This window comes from Cygnus atratus, chromosome 3 (genome assembly GCF_013377495.2).
Source record: "Cygnus atratus isolate AKBS03 ecotype Queensland, Australia chromosome 3, CAtr_DNAZoo_HiC_assembly, whole genome shotgun sequence".
Lineage (NCBI taxonomy): Eukaryota > Metazoa > Chordata > Aves > Anseriformes > Anatidae > Cygnus > Cygnus atratus.
In genome coordinates this window covers 37,861,157-37,869,843 of record NC_066364.1, presented here as the reverse complement: position 1 = coordinate 37,869,843, position 8,687 = coordinate 37,861,157, and the positions used below count along the sequence as shown (strand labels likewise).

General features: G+C 41.2%; 1 long non-coding RNA gene and 2 other non-coding genes across 3 annotated transcripts; all 3 read left to right on the top strand.

Annotated features, from left to right (window-relative positions):
* The first annotated feature begins 821 nt into the window (after nt 1-821).
* LOC118254333 (uncharacterized) lies at nt 822-8,687 on the top strand. Its single transcript, XR_004780653.2, has 7 exons — nt 822-853; nt 2,958-3,010; nt 3,804-3,906; nt 4,429-4,513; nt 5,595-5,620; nt 6,506-6,554; nt 7,146-8,687. It is a non-coding gene; the product is annotated as an uncharacterized LOC118254333 (long non-coding RNA).
* LOC118254371 (small nucleolar RNA SNORD50) lies at nt 4,698-4,764 on the top strand. The gene has a single exon (XR_004780665.1). It is a non-coding gene; the product is annotated as a small nucleolar RNA SNORD50 (small nucleolar RNA).
* On the top strand, nt 6,912-6,982 carry LOC118254370 (small nucleolar RNA SNORD50). The gene has a single exon (XR_004780664.1). It is a non-coding gene; the product is annotated as a small nucleolar RNA SNORD50 (small nucleolar RNA).

Here is an 8,687-nt window from a genome sequence, read left to right as displayed (position 1 = left end):
TGCTGCCAACCCTTTCACTAGCATGTCCACAGCAGCAGAGGAGGCTGACTCAGCTGAGCACGAACTATTTTCTGTCTGAGATGTATCTGCATGACTTCCAGTGGCTGAAATTGCATCGGGATTGGGGCAGGCCCACTCTTAGGTTCGCTATGGAGCAGCACCCTTGGACTCTGGAGCGAAAACCACATAAAGAAGCAGCAGTCATGCCAGAAAACTTCCCGTCTGTTGTGGGCAGGAGATTGTTCGGCCGTGATGAGCTGGAATGCTCCATGTGGGTAAAGCAGCGCATGCCATTTCCAAAAAGGGAAAGGGTGTGCGTGCGGTAAGGTTTCAAAAAGATCTAATTAGAGACGAATGAAAGCCGACTCATTTAGGAAGAGCTGCAGAATAGAAAGTTAGCTAGCTGGAGCCCTAGGAAACGTTAACAGACAAAAACAAGAGTTCAGCCAAAAACGTTTATTGCGAGTTCAGGAGGTGGAGCTGCATTGTTTCTGCCTTTATTAGCTGTACGTTTCACACAAAACCCGTAAGAGTACCTGGCTACACCACCAGCCTCCCAGCTCTCCCCCTCAGGGCACCCCACCGCCGCCTCCCCCCCCAGCTCCCCTCAGCGGCCCGGCCCGCCACGGGAACGCCCGGGCCTGAGGCGTGCCAACGTCCGCCGGCCCCGCCGCGCGCCCGCACGCGTCTGGAGGGCAACGCGCGTCCCCGCGCCGTCCCCGCGCAGCCCCGCCCCTCAGCCGGCGGCGGGGAGGGGGCGTGGCCAGCCTCGTTCCCGCCCCGCCGCCCGCGTATAAAAGCGGCGCGCGCCGCCTGCGCCCGCTCTTTTCCTGCGGAGCGGCGGAGGTGGAAGGTAGGGGGGACGCTGGCGGGTGCGGGGATGGCGGCCGGGTTTTCCCGTTCGTGCTCGGTTCCCCGGGGGGCTCGCTCCGCCGTGGGGCCGCGACTGGCAGCGGGGCCCGCTCCGTGGCGCCAGGCCGTCGCGGTGTGAAGCGCTGCGTCGCTGGCGGAGGGGCGGACTACAGGTCCCGGCGTGCCCCGCGCGGCCGCGGGGAGGGAGGCGGGAGCGCGACGGAGCGAGCTGCGTGCGGCGGGAGGCGCTGGGCATGCCGGGACTTGTAGTCCGCGCCGGCGGCGGCCGCGTGTGCGGCGGGGGCCATCTTGCTGTAGGGCCGGCGGGGCTCCGCCCGTGGTGCGGAGCCAGAGGAGCGGGTGGCGCCTGCCTGCTAGAGAGATAGAGCCGGGCTGGAAACGCTCTGTGAGCAGATATGTTAACACTTTAATCGGTGGCCTGTGTCTGGTCAGGGCCCTGCAGAGGCTGACGAGCAAGGGCTGCGCCACACAAATTGATAGGGGTGAGAGCAGCCCCTTCCTAGGGCGACACAGACTTCTGCTACACAGCTGTTAAAATTAGCAGTTCTAGTGCTGATAAATGACTTTGCAGAAATGCAACAATGGGAGAGAGGTGTTTTAATAAGGGTTAGGGCTTGCTTAAAGAAGGTAGTGGCCTTAAAGTACCATAGGGTTGGTGCTCACCTTTGGGTCATGCCAGTATTTGTTGCAGAGGACTCAGCATCAGCGAGTTGCCTTATAGCAAATTACAGAAAAAGTTACTGTAAAATCCATGAATACTGCCATAAATCGTTACATTTTTTTAATGTGAACAATCAGATTAATATCCTAACTATCGATTCTTGCTTTTATTTCTAGGTAATGAGAAGAAAATAAGAGGGCTTTATTGAAATTATAAAAAAAAATTAAGGCTTAAGGTGATAACAAAAGGCTAAGTTTTATAGCAGGATGGCTAGATAAGTTCCTTATGATTTAGGCAACATTCTGTTTGGTTCATGTAATCCCCTGGTCAGTTAAGCATTGTGACAATGGAAACTTCGCCAAACCACAAGTAAATGTTCTCAAGTAGTTTACAGCCAATTAAGGAAAAGCAGGCTTCTCAATGTATGAGTACGCTTTTGTTCATTAGTGTGCATGTGAGGAGGAGAAATCCCCCATGCACCTGGTGCTGCAATAATGTCATTCCTAACTTGCTCTTGCTGGGGAGTATTGTTCCCAAGTTCGGTGACAAAGGCGCCTTTTTCCTTCTTGGAATGCCAATGTAATTGAGCAGTAGTCCTTCTGGAAGAGCAGGCAATGCAATAAAAAGCAGCTAGGATTCGAGGCTGTTATCTGTGAGCAGAGATTAGGAGGTGGTTGTGTTAATATATAAAGCTGTTGGCTTCATTCATTCTGTGTTGAATTAGTTTGTCTAGTGATAGCCCCAGTCCGACACTATTAGATTACTGTAACAGTAAAGTTCTTGTGTCTTTACAAGCCGTTAGTAAGCCTTGATTATTGGGTGCAATAATGTACTGTACTTAAGGGTTTTATGGCTTAAATTGTTTTGGTGATATGAAATAAAGTTTAGTAATCTCGTAGCAGTGTTGCATTTATTTCATTTACATGGTGTAGCAATAGATGTTTTAGTTAGAAGCTGTGCGTTTTAAGGGTTATAAATGGCAAAACAAATGTTTTACTTCGTCTTGTTTCTTTTGCTGGGTGAGTTGATAGATTTAAATACTTGATATGTAGTTAAAATTGCATTACCTGTTTAAAAACTGAAATTGTTGTTTCTGCACAAAGGATTTAAATCTTGAACTAACAAATTTTCATTAATATTTTCTCCAGAAGATTTTTAATAGTGGATAGATGCAGTTATTTTTACAATGCCTTTAATAAGGGATTTCAAGCAGATGTAACTTGTCATTCCTTTGTTCCTAAAAAATGGCTGTTTCCTGCTGGTTTCTAAAAAAAAAAAAAAAAAACTCAAAATGAAGACTGAATTATTTAACATTTCATTACTTCTGAGACTTTCTAGGTCTCAAAATATGTATGATTTAATGGCCTGGTACTAAGTATTTGCTTATTTCAAGTATTAAGTTTGTTTACTGTTTGTTTTTTAGGTATGAAGTGGAAATTTTCAATGATGATCAATATATTGTACAGAAGCAGTAAGGTAATGGATTTATTTTGTTGCCCTAGAAGTAACCTTATATCTACTGCTGATCAAAATAATAAATGCTTCAATTTCTTACTGTTATTCCCTATTTTTTGTTTGAAAGTACAGAATTTGTAAAGGGTAGGAGGTGGCACTTCGTATGACTATCAAGTGGGACAAAATGGAAAAATGGTTTAAACTGAGTAATTCATGTGTTTGTTTTACTCAGGCTAGTGCTTAGGTCAAGTGTTCTTAGCATCATTTCATTTGTTGTATCAGTTGAATAAGCTTGAAGACCTACATGATAAATCAGTTGGTTAACTTGTGCTAAACGTACTGATCACAGAGAATGGTACAAGTTAGCTGTTTAGCATTGGGCATGCTTTGGAGCTAGTGTGTATCCACATACATGGCCATCTTTGAATGTAGTTAGTGATGTTATGACCCTGCAAAGTGGATGGAGTAGAATAGTTCAGTTGGGAGGAACCTACAAAGATCAAAGTTCAAACACTTAAGTACAGCATTGTGAATAAGTGTATCATAGACAAATACTTTGAAGCAGAAGTTTAAATGACTTGGTTCTTAGGGCGCTAATAGTTGCAAAAAGGGTCCAAAATCAATTCAGGTCAACTTTTTTTAGCATGTACAGAATCTCTAGTGGTTTTAAAGACTTATAATCTAATACTGGCTTTGTATGAAAAAGAAATTATTGGTGCTTGTGTATCACTTCTGGCTTAGTAGACTTCTGGCTTAGTAATGCTGTAAGAGATGTTTTCTGCTTAAACTAATTTCAGCTTAATTTCAATTCTAGCCCTTCATGGAAACACCATCAGAGCTAGAAGAATATATGGTACACACAAGTGGATTTTCTTGAAAGCTATCTTTTGAATAATTTGCAGGGATACATTAATATGGTAAGTGGTGTAACAACATAAATGTGTGATCAAATTAGTAGGATTGTCATTAGCTTTGGAATTGAATTATTGATGTATTTCAGGCATGTTATTTGACATGATTTGTTCTGAAATGTGTGGACTGGGAAGGCAGGTGTGAATAGTTTGTCATTTCAAGCAGCTCTTGAAGGAGCTGCTAAAATATCTGAATATACATACTAAATTTGACAAATATCACCTCAAAGTGACTTATTTGTCAGTGTGGACTTCACTGGAAGTTTAATGTAAGTGTTTAGGTGAAGGAAAGGGTAACACCTGGAGATTACTTGTTATTCTGACTTCTTGGAAATGCAAAGAAATAATATCAGGGTCTGTATTCAGTTTAACTTAACTGACTCAAATGTGTGCAACTGGTGGCTGTGTCTGCAAAGTGAAAACTCTGGGAGGAGGGTGATCCACAAGACTAAAACTTGGTCATTCCTAGTGGGCTGTATTACATTACTGAGTGAATGTGTTATAACTGATTGTTCTATTCCTTTCTAGAATGACATATGAGCAGTTTTGAATAATGGGGAAATTCATTATGATTTTCTTGTGACAGCAGGATTTCCTGGTACAACAGATACAGGTAATGTTTATTGCTGAAATGCCAGAACTGTTTGTTAATTGTAATGTATTCCCTCTCAAAGCTCTGAGTATTCCCTTTCCAGTGCATGTGTATGAAAGACAAAGCTTATTTTGTGGGATATATAAATTTATTACTTGTGTTGTGGCTCTGATATTAGAGAACTACTCTAATTATAAAAGTGGTGTATTGTGATGAAACTGCCAAACCTGATTTGTTGATGAAAAACTTCATACGGATCTGGCTTCTGAGATGAAACCACTTTTCTTTCAAAAGTTATTTGATCTTTCAGTTGCTCTCCCAGTTAGTGTTACTTATATGGTTGCCCCCATATACAAGCTAGATGTTATGAATAAGGACTTCAGTGTATTATTAAAACTCAGCTCATGTCCACGTTGATGTGGGCATGTGCTGTTGCCCAGCAAATAGTAGCACCTCAGAAGAGCAGAAAGGGAAGTTTTAGATCTGTTTTTTCAGGTATCCAGTATTAGAGCTGATAAATAACAAATGTTTGCCAGGTATTAAAAGTGCTGTAAGAACTAAACTAATTCAGAAAGACTAGTCTAAACTTATACCTGGAGAAGGGAAGAAATATATAGGTGAACACTTAAGGTTCCTCAAATGTGTTGGGAGCTGTTTCCCTAAACTTCATTCTTACACAGGTATCTGAACTTAATCCCTTTCAATTAAATGCACTTAAATTGCACTTGGAATCTGAACTTGTGGATCTTTCATTTGCAAAGTTAAAAATCTAAGTGTGAGGACAGGTTCTAATCTTGATGTCTTACTACACATCCATAATTTTATTCCCTTCCTAAAAAAAAGGTATTTAAAGGTCTTGCCTAACTACCAACAGCTTGCTTTGAAGAGCGTTCATTTTGAAGAACAGGCTTTGTCCCAGTGTGCAAAGTCAAAATGTGGGAGTGAAACTTTGTGCTGTAATGCTACGTGTAAAATGATGAATTGTTTAGACAGGCAGCATTACAAGTAGGAAGTGGAATTGCTGTGACATGGCTGATCTAGAGAAGTTGGAAGTAGCAAGCCTTGTTAGTAAAACTAACTGGTGCAATTTGTGTCTTTGCAGAGATGCTTGAAGGCTGCTGCTGGAAGGTATGAATTCCAATAAATGGTATGATTAAATTAAAAAGGTGGTTCTGTTGGAGTAATGCCCAAAACCATTGGTATGTTTGATCAGTGAAGAACCTGTCTTAAACCTGATTGCTTGATGAAAAACACATCTCTGATTTGAGATTAGCCTACTATAATTCCTGAACAGGTGAAATATTGATGATAGACTTCGTGGTTCTTGTATACCTTAAACTCAGCGAATTTGTTTTAAATGTCTAATGGCTATTTCTAAATGACTGCTCTTAAAACTGCATTGTCATGTCAACCCTGTTTAAAAGTACAAGGTGACATTAAAAAATTCTATTTAAAATGGCATATTTAAAACATAGTGGGGTTTGTGTAAATGTGTATCATGGAAAACAGTGAAATGTTTCATAATCTGTCTTGGTGTTAAACTTAAGTTCTATCAGTTCTGGTTCAAAATGAGATACCCAATTTCCCTGTTGATCGCAGGAGAATCCTGTGTGGAAGAACGTTGTCTGGATGTAATTTCTTATGTAAAGCTTGCGTGTTGATAGATTTTTAGCTTTTTCTGGATTTTTTAATGCTTTGATACAAGCTGAGAACCAGGTATTAGCTAATTCAGAAATCAAGCCTTTGAGTTTTGGTACAGGGAGACTGAGACTTGACTGGTTAGTTGCCTTTCACAGTTTACAGCCAAGTTAAGCAGTAGCCAGGCAAGAGATGCAAGAAGACTTACTGTGGTATGAGAACATTTCCAGTTTGTTTTATGGAACTTGTGGAGTACTGATTCTAATCCAGTACATGTTTAATAATGCAGTTTGGTCTGTGATCTTCTATATAGATAGGAAGTTGTGTTTGGAGTGATGGAAGAAAATCTCTAAACTAATATATTTCTCTTTTCAGGCATGGAAGTGGCCCAAACCATATGAACAAATGCTTTTAGTTTGTTCAGGTATGTAATTAAAAATCTTCCAAGCATTTTATCATTAGGTCTGAAGTAATTCCAGGTTAGAAATTGTTAGTACTATGACAGCTGCTGATACACTTACTACAGTAATTGATTAATACAGTAGGTCAGTATAGTTACTTATTCTGTACATGTACTGAATTTAAGACCACTTGTTTTCCCCAATGCACTGTGTGCCAGTAGCTGTGCCTAACTGTAGCTAACCTTTAAATCTACATGAGAAGTTCTAAATGCTTGCTTTATTTAAATGTCAAAAGACTGTCTGATTTTGCATTTCAATCAGAAATGCTATAAAAGTACATCTTGTATTAGATTTACATTTGCCATACTGTTTCTGCATCTCATCTGTGATGAGCCTATCCCGAACCTGAATTCCTTGCTGAAAACCCTAATCCGGATCCGGCATCTGAGATGAGACCAAAAGACTTAATTTAAACTTCCTGAGAAGTATTACTTCAATGGGGTTTTAGATGCTTTTCCAAAAAAAAAAAGTATACAAAGTATGTGCTTATTTGCAAGTTGAAATTTCTCTCTCAAATGAGCTGTTTTATTTAGACCTTGTTCTCCTTTTTCCAGTGATGAGTTGGAACGTTTTTGTCAAGTGCTGCCTGACAAATGTGGATGATCTGTAACTGGAAGAAAGTGTAATGTCTGAAGAGCTTTTCTTGCCTGGAGTGGGACCATGCTTTTTAAAATCCTACTGAGACAGTTGTTGCAATTGTTCAGCAGATACTGTTTTCGAAAATTGCATGTGAACCAAAATCACTGTCTGCATATTTAAAAAACGCTTTTCCCTAAATAACAAGCTGCCAACTGTAGGAAGGATAATACTAGTATCAGAGAAATGAGTGGTGAGCTTTATGTGGAAAAGAAACCCTGAGTTTATTGACCCCCTTCAAAATATCAGTATCAGACTTGCTGATGCTGAGCATCTGTAATAACTCAAAACAATGGAAGTTGCAGGTAGGCTGTGCACAGTTGGTTACACAAATTTAAACAGTCTGATTCTTGAAGGTGGTGTCATCTGGGAGATAGATGAGGTGGTGGTGTGGAAGCGTAAACTTGAAACACTTGTAAGGAGGCAATTTAGGTGTCATGAGGGAAGTTGTGGTTACAGAAAAGGCATGGACTAAAGCTTCCTCTGCACTGGCTTCTGTATTGGTTGGGGGAGAAGGAAGGTGGGCTGCTTCCTAGGCTGCCAGTTTAGTGTGAGAAGACCAATACCACAATGGAACTGTTCCTTTCGAGGAAAACATGTTTACCTGTTACCTGTTTGCTGTGTGAGGGGAAATGTCAGAGGGAGGAGTTGGATGCACATTGGAACTTCTGCTTGGAGCAGCCACTTGAAAATTAACCATGCGGTAATGTGTTAGCAGTGCATTTGTGTGCAGCAAACAAGCACTCCTCCACAAAGGGGGAGGGATCATGAATTGGTTGCCTAAGTTGTCTTTAAAGACAAATTATGTACCTAAGATGCAATCCACCTTTAAGCGTGGCTGTTAAACCTAATTGTCAGGAATGCTTTCTAAAGGAAGGAATACAATGGTGGCATGATAACCAGCAATTAATAAGGCTACAGTTTCAGTATTTTGGTACATTCCAAAAGGATTCAGTAACCACCCTGTAGTCTGCAGCCAAAAATGACAGCATTGGATGCTAGCAATCAACTTCCTTTAGAAAGTTGGAAGAATTCCTACAGCTCATGGAATATGCTAATTTGTAAATAACGTACCACAGAAATGCAAAACACTGAGCAGTAGCATCTAAAACTTTGGGGAGGTCTGAAATGAGTAACCATCTGACTGCAAAGATGTATACTAATGGTCTGACTGCAGGCCAGGTGTGTATTGGCTTGCTGAGTATCTCATCTGCTTTGGTTATTGTTAGTGAGCAGTAACCAGCTACTTTGGCCAAAGCCTGCTCATTCTCCACAAGTAACTGTGTAAATCAGTCTGTTGGATGTATCAGAAGCTGCAGAATGCTGTTACAGAAGAACTCGATTGCTTTCAACAAAATCGCTTATTTTTGTTAAATGTTGCTGAGGAAGGGTAGGTATTTCTATGTGCAATGCTTTGTACGTGCTCTTTCTTGAATAAAGAAGGATGTGAAAAACCTGCC